The 20,919-nt window shown below is 35.3% G+C and overlaps 1 protein-coding gene across 3 annotated transcripts in view; it reads right to left on the bottom strand.

Annotated features, from left to right (window-relative positions):
- Positions 1 to 20,919, bottom strand: part of LOC110458112 — a 49,938-nt gene that overhangs the window by 26,654 nt on the left and 2,365 nt on the right. For 2 of the 3 annotated variants that reach the window (XM_021509693.1, XM_021509690.1), the window contains exon 1: positions 8,366 to 8,547. The exons of the other annotated variant lie outside the window; for it this stretch is intronic. The gene's annotated coding sequence lies outside the window, so the exon portion shown is untranslated. Of the gene's footprint in view, positions 1 to 8,365; positions 8,548 to 20,919 lie in introns of those variants that run through there. 3 annotated transcript variants of the gene reach the window in all.

Raw genomic sequence — 20,919 nt, 5'->3', positions numbered from 1 at the left:
TCCACTTAATATCACAACTGCTTATTATCATAGCTTGGTTAATATCATGTTCTAATGAAACAACTTTTTTGGTGTTGTTTGTAATTTAGTTTGGTTTATATAGTGTTATTTGACATGAACTATTCTTGATGTCTTAATGCAAAACAAACATAATCATAATATTTGATTAAGTAAATGGACTAACTTATTTATTTAGATTTTGTTAAAAATAATGTTTTCTGTGTTGTTTACTAAAATGACTTGGAACTGGACCATTATATATGGTCAGGCCAGGGTCGTATTACTGACGTTCTTGTCCTGTATTGGATCAGTCTCTGGTGTACCTGTGCCGTGGGATGTGACAGGGTGTAATTTACATATACATTAATATAATTACCTGACAGACGAGTGTTTATTGTTCAGTAAGACAATGGCCTGGTACCTGATACACTCTGACAACTGATTGACACATACCTGTGCGGTATCTCTTGGATTACAACAGGGTGTCGGTACCATATACTAACATATTCATTTGTGTACAACAATCAATTAAGGTATATGGTCCCAAAACAATATGTACTATATACAGCATTACCCTGAAGTCAAAGTTTACCTACAGTTTAGGTTCAAGATTAAATACTAAGGATGAGAGATGTTTAGCTATAGAAAATTTTAGCTATTATTTTATTGAAAAGTGTAATGCTTTACAAAAAACAAAAGAAAACTGTAGGGAAAATTATTTGCATGTAACATTGATTCAACATATATACCAGACTTAAAAAATTAATCATTAAAAATAGAATTCATTGTATATAAACTTATCATTGATTCAGCAAATGTACTTAAAACTTTGAAACAGTCTCTTGCATGGCTTCCATGTTGGTGTCCTTAATTGTTTGACCTACCATTTTCTAAACTTCAATCTACTAACACTTGGCCCTGTCACTGAACTTTATGTTGACTGATGTCAGCAGAATATTTGATGTAATGTTGACTGATATTTGATTTCATGAACTTAATGCTGAAGTCCATGATCCATCATTTAGGGGATACTCTAGTTTGAGATTTGTGGCGGTATATTGTGATTATACTGTCGCAAATTGTATTGTACTGGCACTTCTTCTCTGAGTTCTGATTGGCGAAAGGTCATGATATGTGGCCAGTAGATACTTGGGATGGAATGCTTTTCAGATTCTTCAAACAAATGACCTTGACATATTTTCAAGGTCGCAGAGGGGAAAATATTTTTTTAAATATTGAACAATATTATTGAAATAATCAGAAGGTTTAGAGCCATGATGCAGTGATATTTTATGCAGGCCAGCAGTGTAAATTGTTTTGTAGTATATTGTGTTTAGGTGAGGTTTACTGTAAGCCATGTTGCTTGGATACACTATAATGTGGACCTAAGTCGTGCAAACATTTTCTTAGTCCTTGTGTCATAGCTTGGAATAAGTTGAGATCCCCATCACATAACCTGATTTACATACTTGCTGGGCATCAAGGAAAGAGCATTAGCATGCTACCAGTATTATCTTCAGGATCTGGCCCTGCCCCAAGGGAGTTACTGTAAATGTCATTCCCTGGAAACAATTCAGATTCTAAACCTTAGCCATTTATTTGCACATGCATACAGATCTCAACAATTTTTGCTATGAAACATCCTTAGGACCACAGAGACGGACACCGGAATGAAGAAATGTTGACAATACTTATTTTAATAAGAATATCTTGCCATGATTTTTGAAACATCAGATGTTGTCCATCTGTCCTCATTGATATGTGCAAATGTCCATGTAAACTGTGCCGTAATGTCCAATATAGAAGAGGAATTAGTATAAGCCCTTAACTTGTTTTCAAATCTTCCTTTTTCTATGTTTTGTATGTCTATAAAGTGCAAAAAATGGAAATAGAATACTGTTGAACTAAACATCCAGATGAGTAATACAAGCCCTACAGACCTCTTGTTGCATAAGAAAACCCCCACTGAACAACTCAAAGGTGTGTTCACATTTTACCACTGTATTCCTTTATGGATATATACATTGAGTATACTGTCCTACCCATAAAAATATCAATATTGGAATCTATTAACATCTCTCCTCGAGGATTGACAGCACATTCCTCCGTCTCCCTGTTAGCCAGGAAATTAGGGTGTTCTATTGGAGTTCTGGGGACTTGACATGGCATTTTAAAAGTATTATGTCAATTTATAGGCAAACACAGACTGATATGGCCATGTTTATATAGATTTATGTTTAACAATCTGTAAATCTTTTAATTTGTTAGCAACCATTTGTATACCGTTAGTGAATTTGACACAACATACTACGAGGGAAAAAAAGTTTTCTTTTTTAACTTAATTTACGTTGTTAAATGATTTACAAGCAAGCCATTAAGTGATTTTAACACAACAAGGAATCTGTTTTTTTTATATTTTTCTCTCATCTTTTCAGTGATATATTAGAAACATAAACTATTCATACTTTAGTTCATCACTCTAGATAAGATAACAGGCCTTATTTAATGCTTGATGCTGGTCAGACTCTGGCTGATTTAAAAGTTAAACCCTGATAAGCTGATTTATGAAAACAATTTTATATAGTATCTTTCAAGACAGTTGAAGTATGAGGAACCTTTTTTTTTTTTTGTAAAAATAAAAATGTATTTCAAAATAATCCTTTGGTATATCTATCAATAAATTCCAGTATCTTTTCAAACTGATCTCTCTTGATAACTCGTTGAAACAACCTGTGTTTAGGTATTAAAATGGACAGGGACATTCGTTCTGTTTGTGCAATTCTTTTATCATAACATATGATTACTAGTCCGATTCTTTGAGGTAGCTAATGTCTAATTGGGTGTCAACAACATATAGCTACAAGTGTATTGAAATCATTGGCTGATTTGTATGTTTATTGACATTGTTCTGAAGTAGCTTTAGCTGCTTTCCTCAACAAACTGAATATATGTTTTGCTCTCCCTACCGGACATGACAAATATTTTCCATTCCATATCCAGTGTTTTTCTCAGCTGACTGCAGACAATGATAGAGAATTTATTGGCCTTTACATGCCTTATACAATCTTATATTTGAGATGTGTCTATTGATTAGAAACTCAGTGTACAATTTCTCTGTAGAGTTTTAATCAAATCGATCTTTTAATTCCATCTAACGGAGGTTAGTAACGCCACTTTTATATTCAGTGTGTGAAACCAGCGTCCCCGACTCTCCAGTCGGAAATTCTACTGCTGAGCTACAACAAAATTACCAAGGGTTCGACACTTGACTTTTTTGCTTAATAGTCCACAGGACTAGTTGAATAGATTATTTACATTTAACATCGCGATTTCAGCACGTAACATCAAAAGTAATTGTCAGTAGGGGACTTAAAATCACTACTGCCATAGAAATATGGTTAAGGGAAGTTTTGTCAATTTTCATGCAATATATCGTATTTTAAGCATTTATGTCTTACAGACATTTCTAGTTTCTAATTTGTTTATGAAGCTGGGATGGCGATTGTTAATGATGTCAATGACCTCGACTGACCCGGACACATCATGAAATTGATTATCCATAACGTCAAGAACAATAGCGTGACCTTGAAAGGTCAATGTAATTCCGTCTCCCTTTAAATATTCCTGACATCACAAATTCACAGCAGAGTGGACCGGGGTTTGATAAAAACTCTCAAAATGTATTAATTAGGATGGGGATAACCCTACCGTCCTTTGAAATTTGCGGCAGTATGTTATGATTATACTTTCGCAAATATCCCTTTTACTGGCTCCACTCCTCGTTGCCAGTAAAACTCAATTTGCGACAGTATAATCACGATATACTGACACAAATTTCAAAATACAGTTGGGTTAACCCCTAATACTATGCACATCCTTTGTGTTTCTGTAAACTTTAAACAGTTAACCTCGATAATCAAAGACTGATTTCTTGAATAATGATTGAATATATTACTTATGCTAGCTTGACTTTATTGGACCAATGTTACATGTACACAGAAACCGTACCCTATCCCAGTATATGCTGTACTCTCTGTAGTAACATGGATCATGTACGAATACAAGTATCAACTATATCGTTTACACTCTTATAATGCATGTATATATTAGGATCCAATGAATTTTAAATCAACTTTCACTTACAGGTTGCCAAAATAACTACATGAATTTGTACTGTAAACACTTTTTAACAAATTTCAGGTGACTGAAAGCTATGATTCAGAAGAACAAGACCATGCCTGTATGATTAAGTCATGAAATATTCATTAACTGACTTATCGATAGACATCTTTATATTTGTGTTCAGTTAAGTAACTTGTTTTTCAGCGGATCTCTATTTTAACATAGATTTTGCATGGACGTATTAACATATTACTTCATGTATTCAAATAGATAAGTAAGATTTATTTGTACATATTGAAATTCACTTAGCAAAATCAAATCATTACGTGAAAAAAATCATTTGAAGCAAAATCTCACAATTTTGAATTACATTGAGATTATTTATGTTTGCTGATATTGAAAATGGCAAAATACCATATCCCTGCATGCTTTTATAATTCTAGTGATAAATCATGATGTATTGAGTTTAAGAAATTGAGACCGATTTATTGAAGTATGGGTGTGTCAATATATGTTAGTTTACACCATTATACAAAAATGGAGTGATTTACACTGTATTACAGATATCTATCACGTATACGTATATCTGACGATCTTGCATAAAGTATGACACACTACACCTATGCAATACGAGAATGTCATAGTATTCAGCTCATACAGTGGGGTACAGTAGTACGTTTCTTTCCTCCCAAACCAACAGAGATAAGTAATCAAGCTTGCACACTATCACTGGTGTCAATCCTTTAACAATCTATAATGTTCAAGTATGTCAGAGAAACTTGACAGTTTGATGTAACAAATGTTAATTATTGTTAATTATTGTTAATTGTTAATTATTGATGTTACAACAGCTTTCAACCGTTCCTGTTTGCATGTGTTAGATATAAATACTTTTTCTGAGGGATATAGCAGGAGGTACATGAGGGACATAGCAAAATGTACCTGAGGGATATAGCTAGAGGTACCTGAGGGATAAAGCTAGAGATACTGGAGGGAAACAGCCAGAGGTACCTGAGGGATATAGCTAGAGGTACATGAGGGATAAAGCTAGAGGTACATGAGGGATATAGCTAGAGGTACCTGTGAGATATAGCTAGATGTACCTGAGGGATAAAGCTAGAGATACTGGAGGGAAACAGTCAGAGGTACATGAGGGATATAGCTAGAGGTACATGAGGGATATAGCCAGAGGTACATGAGGGACATAGCAAAATGTACCTGAGGGATATAGCTAGAGGTACCTGAGGGATAAAGCTAGAGATACTGGAGGGAAACAGCCAGAGGTACCTGAGGGATATAGCTAGAGGTACCTGAGGGATAAAGCTAGAGATCCTGGAGGGAAATAGCCAGAGATACATGAGGGATATAGCTAGAGGTACTTGAGGGATAAAGCTAGAGATACTGGAGGGAAATAGCCAGAGGTACCTGAGGGATATAGCTAGAGGTACCTGAGGGATAAAGCTAGAGATCCTGGAGGGAAATAGCCAGAGATACATGAGGGATATAGCTAGAGGTACCTATAGGATATAGTTAGATGTACCTGTGAGATATAGCTAGGGGTACCTTTGGGATATAGTTAGATGTACCTGTGAGATATAGCTAGCGGTACCTTTGGGATATAACTAGAGGTACATGAGGGATATTATACAGTTAGAGAATGGGGTTGAGGGATATAGCAAGTTTCTGGTGTCCCGAGACCAGGTCTATTTCCCGAGGCGAAGCCGAGGGAAATAGGCATGGTCAAGGGACACCAGAAACTTGCTATATATGCCTCAACCCCATACTTTAACCGTTTTATTATACCGATACACACTGGAGAGATAGTTTTAACTAGAAAATATTTGTAAACCATAAGCTGTATAGCTTCACGTCCCAAATACCCTTTTGATGGCAATGGAGCCAAATGCTTACGAGTTCGGCAGCAAGCTCCGCCCACCTCGCGCGTCACTGCCGAGTTCGGTAACAAGCTCCGCCCACCTCTCGCCTGATTGGCTCGGCGGAAACACCCGAGTGTAGGTGTGTTTTAGTTCACAGACTAACACACAGGACTAAAACACACTCAGGCAAAAGTGGGGATATATTCGATTTAACCAATTACTTTAATATAGAGTAAATAAAGTAGAGGTGTAATAAAGCCAGATGTACCTTTGGGATATAGCCAGAGGTACATGAGGGATATAGCAGGAAGTACATGAGGGACATAGCAAAATGTACCTGAGGAATAAAGCTAGAGGTACCTGAGGGATAAAGCTAGAGATACTGGAGGTAAACAGCCAGAGGTACATGAGGAATATATCTAAAGAGGTACATTAGGGATATAGCCAGAGGTACATGAGGGACATAGCAAAATGTACCTGAGGGATATAGCTAGAGGTACCTGAGGGATAAAGCTAGAGATACTGGAGGGATATAGCTAGAGGTACCTATAGGATATAGTTAGATGTACCTGTGAGATATAGCTAGAGGTACCTTTAGGATATAACTAGAGGTACATGAGGGATATAGCCAGATGTACCTTTGGGATATAGCAAGATGTACCTGAGGGATATAGCTAGAGGTACCTAAGGGATAAAGCAAGAGATACTGGAGGGAAACAGTCAGAGGTACATGAGGGATATAGTTAGAGGTACATGAGGGATATAGCTAGATGTACCTATAGGATATAGTTAGATGTACCTGTGAGATATAGCTAGAGGTACTGAAGGGAAATAGCCAGAGGTACCTTTGAGATATAGCTAGAGGTACCTTTAGGATTTAGCTAGAGGTACATGAGAGATATAGCCAGAGGTACCTGAGGGATATAGCTAGAATTACCTTTGGGATATAGCCATATGTACCTTTGGGATATAGCTAGAGGTACCTTTGGGATATAGTCAGAGGTACCTGAGGGATATATCCTTAGGTACATGAGGGATATAGCCATAAATACCTTTGGGATATAGCTAGAGGTGCCTTTGGGATATTAGCCAGAGGTACCTTTGAGATATAGCTAGAGGTGGCTTTGGGATATAGCCAGAATTACCTTTGGGATATTAGCCAGAGGTACCTTTGAGATATAGCTAGAGGTGGCTTTGGGATATAGCCAGAGGTACATGTGGGATTTTCCTCATATTTGTTAAGTCAATTCTTTCTTGGAACATTCCTGGAAATAACTTCAGAATGTTATATTTTACTGGAAAGGTCAACAACCTGTGGTTGTGTAATTTGTATGAATATAGGGATATAACAATTTAACAGGAAGAAACATTTCAATGCTATATATAGTAGAAAAGTGTAGGAACTCTACTTAAATCTTGTGAGGTGACTGGTTGTTAAGCTGTAGATCTATAGATAGATCTATATCTACCATTTAAGGTAAGTATCTCTAAAGACAGGTATTGCCTTATACTTGGATGGTAAAACTATCCCCATAAGGTACTTTGCCAGATATTACAAAATGTAGAAGAAGTTGGTTTCCTTCAGAGACAGTTACATGGTAATTGTCTATAAGGTAACCAGATCTGTTTCTGAAGCTCTGTACTATATGATATTATAGGAGACCTAATTACCTGAATCAGCAGGCAGCAGATATGACCTACTTCAACACTCTGGTCAGGTGCAAGACACAGGTGAAAGTATAGGTATAAGATTCAGGTGTGTTATGAGGTCCAGCCAATCAATAGGATATCTAGATTTGCCCCGACGTTGGAGCGTTACCCGTCACCTACTGGTATAAACCTCGCCTAATCTCTCACTCATCTGCCATTGTCTCTACTACGTAAAAGGAAAACCAATATAACACTGTACCTGTCAGCTATCTCTCCGGTACATTATCTTTAAAATCTTTTTCCTCTAAATAAGAAAACTATAAGAAGAAAGACACATTATGAAAAAATCTGGTTTTAAAATCAAGTAATTGGTCCTGGAAACAAAAAATAATCAGTTGATTTCTTTTCTCTGTATTTGCGTGTTTCACTGAACGCCAGTATACTGTAAGAGTCAGCTCAGTTAAGCGTGAGAGTAAGCGGGTGTGGAATAAAACCATTCAAATAACTCGGCTCCTAATGGATTTTCAAACTTCAATGATTTAAAAGTAAAATTTCGAATACTGAAATTTGTTTTTCAAAAATAAATAATTTCATATTAATCTAGAAGATTATACATCATACATTCACAACTGTTACAACGTATATAATGTACCATTTGCTAAAACATAAAAATGGAATTATAACATGTGTATGACATAAGTTGCTGATCATTTTACCATCAAACCTTCAAATCTGTTAAAAGATTTGTACAGAGTTTCCCAACAGTCAAAGACATCCAATTATCACATCCCTGATGTATATCCTATGTGGTCATTTAAATTCCGAAAGTCGTCGAAAGTTGGATGGTATCAGAGCCATCTTTGTAATCAGCACTGATAAAGACCTATTGGGGATTTAAAGGTTGGGATACCAATGACAGACAGCCGACAAACGCTACCTTAAGTAGCAATACACACGGGGATCGGTGTACCTACTGTCGCACTGATGTAAGTGGCCTACAAATTTGATAATTTTTATATGTTACCCACGAGAACCTTTTTCTAAACATTTTCTTCAGGTTGGTAAGTATGGATTATGTCAAGTTCTCTTTAAACAACCAATAAGAGTTATTATTATCACAAATCTTATTGGTTGTGTAAAAAAACTTTTTATAACCCACGAGAACCTGTTTTCGGGTGTTAATTTTGTCAACTAATGTTGTGCTTCAATATAAATCATGATGATCATCTCATAGTAGATTAAAAAATCTACTATTTATGTGTAACTGTATTTTGTTATGAGAAATGTACATTCTGTTGTGGGTACACTATTTACCTCCATATATAGAGATTTGTATGTTAGACATTGTTATCGACATCAATACAGATTTAATTATGTCTGTCAAAACCAGGAACATTTACTACACAGTCAAGAGTTTTGTAGGCTGCGTCAGGAAGCTCCCTGTACTGGTCTTGAACTGTATGTATAGTTAATATCTATCATTTTACACCAAGCCACTGTTCCTCGATAGATTTTAAAAACAGAAGCCACTATACAAACAACCGTAGGGATGTTAAAGTTATACACGGTTAACGCTTAACCCAATAGTCGGTATTAGAATTATTGAATTTGTGCAGTCAATTGCTAGACTGAATGATTTGAAGGATTGATTGTGGTATTGTTTTCATACCGACATTATAAAATATGTCGCAAGCTACAGAATCGGTCAAACTTGCAAGGTGGTTCAATAATGAGGCCCATACTAGGGAACATATCTCATAATAGTAGAGGATATAAACAGGTATAACAGGAAGTATTGAGGGATATACAAACAGAGCAGTAGTTTGTGAGGGTGGTATTGCTTCTTTGTTTGTCCTCACAAGAGGCTGTAATGCTACTTCTGTATTGGGGGTTAGTGGCAGCGGTCAATGGCCAAAGCAAATTGATTTTGTGAATTGGACAGATACCAGTGAGGAGAAGCTTAATCTCTTTCTTTGGGGGGGTGAAGGTGGTGGTAATATATAATATAATTAGCCACTGCTCTCACCTAATTTTTATTGCACAGCTGACCAGTCTATGGGCTTCCCTTCAAGAAAATACTTTGGTATCTTTCTCTAAAGATAGGATACTTGACACTCAGGATAAGAAAATCTTATAATACTCCAGCTCACCACAGTTTTACTGAAAAAGATCCAGAAATTGTAAAAAGTTGATGTAAGATAGGACACTAATTTGAAATTATAAAAAATGTTCAGTGAAATTTATAATTCCAGCATTTAAATACTCAGACTTGGTGTAAGATGTAGTAAGTGCCTGGACAATCATTGATAAATGCCAGTTGTCTTGATTAGAGGCCAGTGGTTCACACATTATTGTTGGTATTTAGTAACTCTGGAAACTTGGAAAATAAGTCGGATGAAGGGGTAAAATGGTGGTCATGTGTTCTACATGAAGACAAGAAACAGCCTTTGTACTCTTTCAGGGAATCAGTTGGCACACTGTCATCATACATTTAACATAGGTATACTCTAGATTAGTCTGTTTATAATCATCAATACACACATCTTAAATAGAAGTAGACTTAATTATCTTAATATTAATTAGCCTAGAAATTCTGTTTTCAAGGCCTATGGAATAGCTAGAACTGAAGAATTCATATTTTTATCAAAGTCCTCAGATTTAATAAAAAAAAACCCACATCAATGGACACTGAATTTTCAGTCACAGTTATTGGTGTAAATTCTATAGCATTGTAAATGTTCCAGCCTTATTTAGTAATAGGACCCTAGGACTGAGAATAAGGTAACTTAATACCTTTGGACTTCAATAAAGTTCCTGATAGAATGAGTATTGTTGACTGGAGTATTAATACTGTTATACATTTGTATGTACCCCTCTGTGAGGTTGGTGTCTTGGGATCTTGATTTATATTTTTATAAATCTTGTTGTTTAAAGTGTCGCGTTTCTTGGGCCTATAAATGTTTCAATAAATTGACAGTGATTTAAGCATTCTTGTTTGAGATCTACACCAGCAGGATATCAAATATACAAAACACACCTAGATTGTGTTACTAAAACTCTGGCTTAGATGTCTTCAAACCTTGATGTCAAATATACAAAACACACCTGGATTGTATAACTGTAATACTAGCTTAAATAAGAAGTATGATCTATAGGTTGATTCCTGATCTTTGACTGGACATCACCGCAATGTCCTCAAACCTTGATGTCAAATATACAAAACACACCTGGATTGTATAATTGTAATACTATAAACTACGTACATCGAAAAGGTCCATTCACAGCAGTGTCCATGCCTCATGATCAGTCTTCAAACCTGTCAAGTCACCTGCATTAAGACTTTTGATAGAAGACTTCCATGGCCTGCACAGATTATAGCATAGCTTGGTATCTCATGCACTTGGACTGCGTATCCCAACATTGAAAAGGTGTAAACTCACCTAAGTAAAGATTTAGATATTAAATTACTCCAAGGAAAATACACACTAGTTTCTTAAAGGCACTTTTTGATAGTTGAAATGCCATACTAGTAATTTTGATGACTTTACATGCTAAAGTGAAATGACCTCAGGGAGAGGACTGATTTAGGCTAAACGTCTGTTGTTTCTATCCCACCGTCATCAGATGGTTGGCTATTCAATCACCCTGCATACGTCTGTCTGTGGACGCAATGTAGTACCGTGTACCCCTCCTAAACTACTGGATGGATTTCAATGAAGTTTGCTGATAACAATCCTTGCAGCTTGGAGATGTGCATAAAGCTCATTGTATTATCTCCCCTTTTCACAAAGTTATGGCCCTTGGTTTATAAACCTTCTCTAGACCATGACATTGTATAGAAAACATAAGAACTTTTTATTTTTTTATTCAATTCCTTCTAAATTTGGTATGGTAATCCTAGAAGCAATAATGTGTAACATAATGGGTTTTTTTTTGTCAGGTTTCAACTTTCCGTGCTTTGAAAGGTCAAATGTCACGAATGAATTACGTTACCGAAATGGCTAATTATCTCGGAAGCTGTAGGTATTTTGTATACACATATACATAATTAAGAGTATCGTAGCCAATTATGCAGACTATATTATAACAAACTTCCAAGTTATTAGTTAGCCCATAGGCAACAGTTCTAGTTAGGGTTTGTTGTTAAAGCAATTTTGTCATCGCAAACACTTGGATAAAATTGAGTGGCCGCTGCAGGTAGAATCGAGATTTTATCCATAAGCGTGCAATGTTCTTTTTTGAGAAAATAAATTCAGAAATGGGAAAATCTGTTCTGAAGTTCTTCTCAAGTTGTTCTCAAATCGTCCTCAACTTCTTGAGTATTCTCATACAACAACCCATGATAACGAATTTATCATGCTAGTGGTACATGTAGATGGTATAGAGCAATTAATCTGATAGATGTTCTACAGAAGATTGAAGCAATGGTTTCTGCACAGATTTACATAATGAACACCCGATATAGTTACGTGTTCAGAACTGAAGTCAATAGAAGTTGGCAACAAAAAACCTCCTAAAAACTGCCCCACTAGTGAGCCTATGCAAGGGATGGTTGTATTTATGGATCACATAATTAATCAAAACATACAAAAAAAACGGTAGTTTAAAGTTTGAAAAAGAAGTCACGAAACCAAATTGAAACATTTCTTATAATACAATCAGTTTAAACATGTGCAACATACAAGTATATCTACCGTGGTAAATTAACATTTAAATCTACAATACAAATAGGGAGAAGGGAAATATGTAAATTGGTCTAGTCTCCGGAATTTTATTAGAATGCATATTAGCCTGATCAATATCAGTTTGTAAAGAGATAATTGCATCATTTTGATATTGAATTGCACTCAATTTGGCACACAGATAATACAGGGTAAACATTTTAATTTTATTTAGATCTAATGGCAATATTATAGGACAGTATCAAGCTTAACAAAATGTTTAATTTAATTTCCAATTCATAATTTTTCAGAAGTTTCTGCAGATATTTTAGAATTTTTAGAGTTATTGTCCAAAAGTCAAAATTGTTGATCCAAGAACATGTTGGTTTAATTTTTTAGGTTAACAATTTTGAAATAGTTTAAGATTAAATTTTAAGATTATTGTATAATGAAGCTTAAAGTTTTAAATTTGAAGTACCTGTTTAGAAATCAATGGAAATTTAGTTGTCAAAGGCTGACTTCTTGTGTCTCTCTGTATAATTAAGCAGTCCATTTAGGCTTATGTCTTGTGTCTAATTCTGTGATTAGTCATGCCAATATCCCTAATATATAGAACTAATAGAATGTGAGAGGGCCGCGGTGGCCAAGTGGTTAAGGCGTCTAACATTCTGCTATGACTAACCCTCCACCACTGGGTCGTGGGTTCGAGGCCTATATTGGGCAGTCGCAAGCTACTGGCAGTTGGTCAGTGGTTTTTCTACGGGAACTCCAGCTTTCCTCCACCATCAAAACCTGGCATGTCCATAAATGACCATAGCTGTTAATAGGATGTTAAACACCTATAGAATGTTCAGAGTGTTGTTCAGTTTATACAGGTTCCTCTATACCAGTTTGATGATGAATTGATCAGCTTCATATGTGAAAACTATTGCCTGTGTCTCGCTTAACAAGTACCACTGATTGAAAGTTGGTTCTACTGGCACTATAGTGCCATAATCAATGGTGTTGGAAGTTTATTTTAACCACTGGCCCGACTGACAAATCTCCATCTAGTAAGCCGACAGCACTTTAGGCCTTTCGTATTTCAGTTGCGGAATTAGCAATTGACTGAAAGCGTAGGTGTCTGAATTGTACCACTGACCTAACCATCGATACCATGAAACAGTAAACTGACAACAGTTTGGGCCTTGTCGTTGAGATATTGATAGCAACGGACTGAAAGCATGGATGTTTGAATTATGCCATACATGACCACCGATACCATTTAACAGTAAACTGACATTTGTATTTTAGTTGACTGAAAGGGGTGGTGTTTAACTTTAACCACTGACCTGACCACCAATACCATCTAACAGTAAACTGTCAACACTTCAGACCTTTTGAAGTACGATTGACGGAAAGCGATGCTGTTTGAATTTAACCAATGGCATGACCAATGATACAATCTAACAGTAAACAAACATTTTACGACAACGAGCTGCCAGCTCAGAAGGCTAAGTGGTCTGTTATTGTTGTGTTAATTGATTACTCAGCTCCGTAAAACCTAAACTGTGTCCACAAAGCATACACAGCTAACCTATAAGTACCATCAACTGTGTATATATAATGCAAATATTAACAATGGATAAAACCGCAATATTTTTTGAACAGATATTCAATTGCAACAGACCTCGAATATACTATTGTTCCTGGAGATAAAGATATGTTTTGTGTTTGATGGAAGGCCTAAGGAGACGTATTTGCCGTCTCATTAGGTAAATTAAATGGGGTTTGATAGCCTATCTTAAACGTCTGGCACATTCTTCTAACATCAATATGAAAAAATATTAAGAACAAAAGATGACCATGCATTACCCAATATATATGTTGACGTGCGTTAATTTTCAAGCTTGGTGTGCTTTTGTTTTTGCATGAGAAAAGTTATCGAGTGGCAAAAAGTGTGTATTTGTTACACTGTAAAGGTTTAGTTGTTATTTTGGTTTCTGCGGACAAAACTTGTTTATGTGACAAAAGTAATAGTTTTAATTTATCTGAAGCTAATTATACATCAGGGCTCCATTGTTCAGTTAAATTAGCATTAATTTTCACAAATTTTCACAAATTTTCAAAATGCCATTTTTGAGAATAATATGGAAAATTACAAACATTTTCACATTTATTACCACGTTATATTATTGTAGGATGATCATTTTAAATCCTTAACGATACAACCTTCAACTCTGAGTTTCAAAGTAGCAATTTCCATATTTTTGAAAATTATTCTAGATTAGAATTTTAATTTAGGTTGTCATTAAGTTGACAAATCTTTAACAACAGACCCCTTAACAGTTGTTCATAGTTCTGTTTGTGAGCTAATGCACTTTGTAAATGTTGTAACATAGAGTGTTGTTATTATCATGTTTAATTGAATTTCATTGTAAATGTAAGGACAGTAGCTGATGTCACATAATTAATGGGCTGTTTGGAATCCTCGATAAAGAAACAAAGAATTAAATTGAAATAAGTTTTTGGTAGTTTTATCATTTAGTCAATGAGTGTTGATTTTCACACGCTTAAAATCTGATAGGAATAACAGATTTTATAGAAGTGTAGAGAAGATTGTGTCTAATTGAGTGTTTAGCATTGTAAGGGATCATAGTTTAAAAGTACTGCAGGCAAGATTTCATGTTTTGATCTGACTCTGAGATCATTAGTATACAAAACAAATCATTAAGTCATGATACAGAACAGAGTGTTAGTTAGTGCACTTAAACAACATTCAATGTACCACAACAAGTTTAATTGTATTGAAACTGAGTGATTGTATTCCGCGAATTTTTTCCAGCAGTTTAACTTTCCCCTTTGACGCCCTTGCTAAACAGGCAAATCTATCATGACAGCGAATTTTTATACACAAAAACAAAACTATACTGAAATAAGAATTGGTATACCTAACTAAAATAGAGTGCGCTAAATCAACAAAAAATGTACTAATTAAAACAAGAGTAAGTGTACAAAATCAAGGCTTATTGACTTAATTAGAACAAGGGTTAGTTCACTAAAACAAGACCAAGGATCGGGTATTGAAATAATTAGCTAGAGTGCAATAAAGCATTAGTTAGTATGCTTGAACAAAATTTATCAAAGAAATAAAAATCAGTCATAAACATTCATAAGGAGGGATTTATGGATTATTAAGTGTGGTTTTTTTAACAAGTTTCTATATAACTGTACATTGATTTTATAAATCATTTCAACACTTTTGTTGTGTAGACATTGTAGTAATTATTTCTCAGATATCTCATGTACACTCTGCTTTAAGTACCCATCACAAGGTTGTTTTAAGTCACCAGTAGTTTATGATATATTTATGAATTTTATCTTGAATATCAAGTATTCATCTCAAATTCTTAAATAGTGTGCCAATAAATTTGACATCATGAGATCTGAGTACACTATGTTGGATATTGTTTCTTATTCTTTTGTGTAGATCAAAATGATCCCAGTGATTAGTTTACAACGCTATTATAAAAAAACTATAATACATTTTCTACAAATAGTTATTGAGCTCTTAAATCAAGAAAGTTTTGCCTGAAGTTTGAAACTAAAACACATTCTTAATTTCCCCAAGATAACGTGAATTGTATTTTGTTTTCATGCACCAGTACTGTCTCTCAACTGCGAAAGAGAACATGTTCAACCACAGAAGGTAGTAAGGGTTGTCTCCCTTCCCTCTCTAAGTTTGCCTTATTTATTACACACTAGAATATAACATTGTTCCTGCACACCGTTTGCTGGTTGGTTCCACCACCAAGCACCAGATCTAATTTCCACTCTTATTGCTTCTTACTCACTCATTATGAATAGATGTTTCATTAGGTTTATCGATCAAATGAAATATACTCCATGGTAAAGTTTAATGGAAGATACATAGATGTCATTCTATATCCCTCAAAATGAAATTAGGTTGGGCACAGTGTTATACTGGAATCATTTCAGCACGATCTCCCAAAGGTACGTTGGGCTACCAACTGAGGACGGTTTACACCTGGGACACTGATTAAAAATATCATACTAAGTTTGAATAAAGGTTAGGCTGAGAGAGCTATATGTTTACTAGCAAAATATTTACCACCTTGTCCTTAGGAAGTAAAGAAGTTGTGGCCACAATCTTTAAACACAACCATCCCCTTTAACTGGTCTTGAGTAGCAGTGGAACTGCCAAAGTGGCAATTGCACATGATGCCCATTGATGCCTGCAAGGAGCGGTCAGAAGAAACCCTAAAATGGAGCAGTTAGTTGGGGAGACCAACCACTACAGATTACATTGAAGAAACATGTAGAGATTGGAAAAGGTTAACTGAGAATTGGACCAAAATATCCAGTGTTTTCCCAAACCTGACCACCAGAATATATACTGACCTACATTCATGTACATGTATAAACCCAATAGATTGAGGGAAAAAGAGTCCTTTTGCCCATTTTTTCTATCATCATTCCTTAATCAATTCTTGTTATCACTATATTCCTGGGTAAGAACTAGACATATCTTCCTCGAGTTCCTTTGTTCTTTAATGTATAAGTGTTTCATTTTGAGAGTGAAAGAAAAAATAATAAGATTTGGGGGGGGGGGGGGGGGGGGGGGGGGTCATGGCCCTATTGCTGGAAATTAAAGTTTAAGAAGCTCTCTTGCAACTCGCTAAATACATGTACTGAGATGAAATAAATAGTTGAGACCTTTGACTTTGACCGCTTTGCATTCATTTAGAAGGTTGTCACGAAACGCAGTCTTAGCTAGCTGAGTATTTGAAATCATACTAGAATATATTGTATCACATAGGTTTTTTGTCTACTTATGACTTCACTAAACTAAATGTAAGGTACCAGCATGCTTAAAGTAAACAGCCAATTGTCACACCTCTTAGCAGCAGGAGTGCTTGTTACACATAATTCCACATCAGACCTGAAAAGATATGGAGTCACCTGCCCGACCACAAGGGTTTTCTCCAGGTACTCCAGTTTCCTCCCACATTAAGACCCCCGCACTCTAATATCCGGCCCAACAATTACTTGTTTATAATTGTTGTAAAATAAACAAAGTTTATATTATATAACACACAATTGAATCTTTTTTTGTGAATTCGTACAAATATTGTCTACAGTAGGAATTGTTATGCTTTGCAATTTACGTCAATATTTTAAGTATTATGAACGTACATTAAGAATGGACGATATTTAAAGAACAAATGTACTTTAAGGTTTGCAATGTATTTAAACCACACAGCAAAAAGCATTAATTGCTAATGGTTTTCTTATAGTGCAAATATTATATATATTTATATATGTTTTATATACATTATCAGATTGATTATGAACTCCTGCACAATGGGGGAGTACTATGGCTGTGTTTAGTGTGAAGTAGTGGCCCAGTGGTTCTATCTCCCACCTAGAATCACACATCAAGTGTTGATCACCTAACTTACGGAATAATTATTAATTAATTATCTATATTAACAAATATTACTGGGTAATTTGTATTAACTGTTGATCAGGAGTTAATATCGATAGTCAATGCTTCCTCAAGTCTTTCAGCCTACAGCCATAGCTAAAATGGCTGTATGTCCATCCATCCTTCTGTCTTTTATCTGCCGTAACAGTAATTTTTCTTTCTTTTTTTGTTTGATAAGGTATGACAGAAATTAATATATCACATTTATACATTGGGTTCACGTATGACAAACATGTTTGAATCCCCAAGGTCACAGCACAGGGTCAGAGATCAACTCATTTTGATAATAATGTACATTACATAAATTACATGCACATGCACTTTTACTTCTGAACCACAACAGTGTTGTGAACCACAGAAATGGATCACAGATCAAATCATAGTACATGTAATACTGGTGTTCACTCTATGACTCTAAGATACTGAACATTGTTGAAGTGTCTGTACTCCCAAGGTGAAGGTCGAATAAATGTATCAAACTTAAGGAGTTTCCACCCTTCGTAATACACATGTTTTTCTTTTCGTATTTTCGTGTCGTCATTTCCGTATTGCGTATCGGGCATTCCATTACTGTGGTGTAAATTATAGTAACACCGGGTAAACAATAGTACACGTGCGTGACGATGATATGTCAACACCCGATATCAAGACTTAACTTGGAAATGTGTAATCACACGTACTTCAGAAATAAAGCTTATGATACAAAGACATTAATTAACTCACGGGCAAACACTGACATATGATCAGACGACTTCCAAGAAGGTCGTATATGAGGCGCATGGAATGCAGACTGATGTGTTTTGTTTACCGACCTCACCTGTACGTATCACGTGCTAACAGTAGTTCACAAGCTCTTGGTCGCTACGACTTTTGTTGTCGAGCGAGTTACGCTCTGTCAGATAAATCGGTTCACAAATGCAATTACAATAACTCTGTTAAAAAGTGGTTTGTAAAATATCAAGATCCCTATAAAATGCAAGTGCATGTGCGTGCACGTAATAACGGCATACCATGCGATAGCCTATGGTTACATATGTACCTGACATGTTAATATACCATGCGTAAGCAGGCTATGGAATGATGTCCAAAGTGTACATGATTGAGAGTAATTTTGTTCCATAAAAGAACAGTAAATTGACAATTAAATCTAGTAATTTAAATTACTTCCGTCGTTTTTTGGTATAGTAAAGAAAATAAGTGTCATTGTATAAATTCTATCCCTCTGCAAAAAGTTCCGTTTTTTTTCAAGGTAGACAACTCTCATCAGGATCAAAATTATTGTAAAATGTAAAATAAATTAATTATAAAGACTTTGTGTGCATTTGGTTCAATTTTTCAGTCTTTTTGTATGAAACTATGTGTCCTGTTTGCTTTTAGCTTGTATTTAGTAACTGTTATCCATACAATTTCAATAAAAAAAGCTTTTTGTAACATGTTGTAGATATTTTATGATAAATAAAATATTTGTAGGGTTGATTAGCAATGTTTCTTTTCATTATTTTATTGTTGTTATAGTTTTGAACAATGCCACACGCTCAAAAAATGTAAAAGTGTTGAATTTGACAAAAATTCAATATTTCAGTATTTTTTACAAAAAAATCCCCAGTTTATCGAAATGCTTAGATTTTCATAAAATCATCTCTACATAATGACATAACCATTATGTGAAACTTTCATTGAATTCTGCTGGCTAATTGCGAAAGGGTGGAGCCTCCTTAATAGCACATTGTCATGCTTTTCCATAGCTGAAATTTTCAATTGTTTTTTTTCCATGAAATATCATACAGCTTTTTGATGTACATTGGTCAATTATTTTAATTGCTTGTTCTTGTGTTATAAGAAATGTATGTTCTCTGCGTGCATTTTTAGGTCAAATGGAAAAAAAAGTCACAGTTGACCTACTGCGATTGTCTTTTGTCCATTGTCTTGCATCGTCCATCTATGCATAAGCAAAATTCACCTTTTAACTTCTTCTCCTAAACCACAGAACCGATTTCAATAAAATTTTGCAGAAAGTTTCCAAAGTTCTGTATCATATGGATCTAACCCAGAGGGGCCTGAGTGCTAAGGTCAAAAGAGGTCAAATTCAGACCCTGATATGACATTCTTTGTAAATATTCTGAATTTCATCTTCCCTGTGTTTCCTTATCCCCACTGGGAAGGAGGTAAAATGTACTATAGTTAATATCATCATTCAATTTCAGTTTTAATCATAATCATATTATTGAAGTTTAACGGTATGACAACCTGAGCTAAACTTGACTAAAATTACAACAGTCTTCTTCTTCAGACCCATATATGCTAGAATCAAATACTGTTCATGGATGAAAGTTCCTAAGGTGCTTTATCAAAGTGTTGATTTCATTAACCCTGGTCACTCATTTCCCATCGCGGAGGTAACATTTACTAAAGTTTATATAGAAATAAACACTTTTAGCTGTATTTCTTTTTTCTGTGGGTAGTCGTAATTATAACTTGGTTGGAATATGTGATGGTATGAACATTTAGTACCAGACTCTCCCGAGCTAGGGCCTGAGGGTCAGGCCAAAAGGGGTCAAATTGGCTGAAATTTTGAACAATCATCTTCACATCCAGATATGCTAGAATACTTTTCATTGATGGTAAGGTCCTAAGGTGCTTTATCAAATCAAAATTTCATTACTCAAGGATTACTTTTCCTCCTTGTGAAGGGGTTAGTAAAAGGGGTTACATTTTACTCTACTGTTATTTAACTACTTTTTGACATTTACCAGCTTTATACATTGTGTATATTCGTGGAAAGTTATTTCAACCATGCAGCAGGAATTAAAAATAAAGGACAAAGGTGAGCTATAAACTGTGGTGTGGTGTCTGTCTGTGGGTGAAAAATGTCTTTGAATGTCTTTTTCTTCTTAACAGCTGATTGGAATATCAACAGACATGAAAGACTCTTAGGTGGTGGAGATTCATATTTGTGGGGGGCTGTTCACCCACGAGGCTGTTCACCCACGAGGCTGAGAAACATGGCAAAAAAGGATAATTTTTCACTATTGTTTTAAAGGTCCAAAACTATGAGATAACTTATACAAATGGAGGGATTGAGAGATTGGACCAAAATGCTAGTATGGCTATATTCCTAGCG

Source organism: Mizuhopecten yessoensis, unplaced genomic scaffold, assembly GCF_002113885.1.
Source record: "Mizuhopecten yessoensis strain PY_sf001 unplaced genomic scaffold, ASM211388v2 scaffold9431, whole genome shotgun sequence".
Classification (NCBI taxonomy): Eukaryota; Metazoa; Mollusca; class Bivalvia; order Pectinida; family Pectinidae; genus Mizuhopecten; species Mizuhopecten yessoensis.
The sequence above is the reverse complement of the archived record's forward strand: the minus strand, read 5'-3'. Positions and strand labels throughout refer to the sequence as shown.